This window comes from Agrilus planipennis, unplaced genomic scaffold (genome assembly GCF_000699045.2).
Source record: "Agrilus planipennis isolate EAB-ADULT unplaced genomic scaffold, Apla_2.0 scaffold1356, whole genome shotgun sequence".
Classification (NCBI taxonomy): Eukaryota; Metazoa; Arthropoda; class Insecta; order Coleoptera; family Buprestidae; genus Agrilus; species Agrilus planipennis.
The window spans coordinates 1-1038 of NW_020440056.1; positions in this window are offsets into that span (position 1 = coordinate 1).

The window sequence follows — 1038 nt, forward strand, 5'->3', positions numbered from 1 at the left end:
TACTGCATACTAATTAATCAATAGTTAAAACCTCATTCGCTATAGTGACAGAAAGGCTTTTTACAACTGGACTAAAATTTGAATAATCCTGTTTTTAAATAGGAATACTCATCACTTTTCAGTATGGAGAATCATCTTTCACCATTTTTAATAATAAATTTTCGTGATAGACTTAACCGTACTTTTTGATTATTTGGTAAATCTACTTTGAATTTAATTTTTTCATAAGCGTTTTTGTGCTTTTCCGGGTCGTCTTCAAAAGAAAAAAGGAAAGGTGTTGTCAAAATTGGACATCAAAGCACCATCCATTTTCATTCTGGTTTCGTTCCATCTGAATTTAAGTAAAAAGTGTGAAAACGACGCAATTTTTACTAATCCCAATATTTTATTACTTATTAGGTGTTTTCTGTGTGCTAAACCACAGTAGGGGTTTTTGGTTAGTTATTTTACTAATCGTAGGTTCTCTTTATAACTTTTGAACGAAAAAGCTGAAGTGGTTGTGAAAATTTAGGTATTTTATTGAAAGTATTTTGCGATTGCGGTATCTTAATAATAAAAACAGTTTTGTGTACTTTTTAACGTTTAAAATTTGATGTGTACTCATTTTTATACTTTTATAATCTATCAGACATATACAAAAAAGTAATGTTATTTTTTTGATATCAGTATAGATCATTTATTGTTACTAACAATAAGTCCTATCTTTAAATTAATATAAAATTCCGTAGCTCTATATAGTACAAGTTTGTGTCATGATTGTATCTAATGATATGCCAGATTGGTACAGCTGTTATCATTCTATAGACAACTTGAAAATTAGGTGTCTATTAAGTATGTTATCTGTGATTAAATATTTTATTTAATTATTATTTCGCAAAATACTCGTAAGTCTATCTATCGGCTGGTGTTTTAACATAAATTATGTTCAATTTTCGATTAGACAAACTTGGCATCACTACATAGTATAAAACAAAGTCGCTTCCCGCTGTCTGTCCCTATGTATGCTTAGATCCTTAGAATTACGCGACGGATTTTGAT